Raw genomic sequence first — 919 nt, forward strand, 5'->3', positions numbered from 1 at the left:
TAACAAATACCAGCGATCAAAATTAGAAAGATGGAGGCAATTATGCACGGATCTTGCCCACACAACCAGTTTGAACCAGGCTAGATCTCAGATCTGCAAGAGGATTTGTCTACCTGTGACACAGAAAACGCTCCCTCTAAACGCAAAAGCATTTATAACTCAATCAGCATTGAGTGGGATGAAAGACCATATTTTCAAAATTAACAATAGGCATTTCTTCAAAGATGCAGCATAGGCTCTGCAGCCAAGGGCAGAGAAAAAGAGTATAACCCACCCTGGGAAAATTATCTGGGATCTGTTGTAAAGATTGACTGATTGCTCTTTACACCCACCATTTAAAAAGCTACCAACAATTCACAAACACTAAATATGGGCTTTGGGGAGGCATCCTTCCTTTTTTTTTTGCTTTTCTTCCCTACATCTGAAGTCCTTCCGTTCTCTGGTGGCTGCAGCTGCTCTTGCTACATTAAAAATCTCATATATTCTACACACTTCAGGTCCCCAAATGCATTTGCCTATTCCTGGTTTTAAAAGAAACCCTTACTGCTATTAAAATCTATCACTATTAGTGTTTTTACTAACAATTCTGGCATCTTTTGAGCTAGTTACGGCTTGCATAAGTAACCACATAAACTAAATTCCACATACCTAACTCCTTTAGGAAACTTGCATTCAACAACACAGCAACATGCAAGTATAGGAAGTACTGATGGGATTTATAATTGGACCTTTGCAATATATTTTTTCTCCTCAAACACACACACACAAATCAGTCCTAAATGTTTTATTTGCCTTTCTTCTTCTTGCCATACTGCCTTTCTTCATCCTTCATCTTATAGCATTATATTCTACCTTCTGATCAGGAGACCTAGGTCAAACTAGCTCCTACCACACACCCAAAAAGCTAAGTTGTTTGGTT

This window comes from Coturnix japonica, chromosome 3, assembly GCF_054131305.1.
Source record: "Coturnix japonica strain WE chromosome 3, WE-NBRP24, whole genome shotgun sequence".
NCBI classification, from domain to species: domain Eukaryota; kingdom Metazoa; phylum Chordata; class Aves; order Galliformes; family Phasianidae; genus Coturnix; species Coturnix japonica.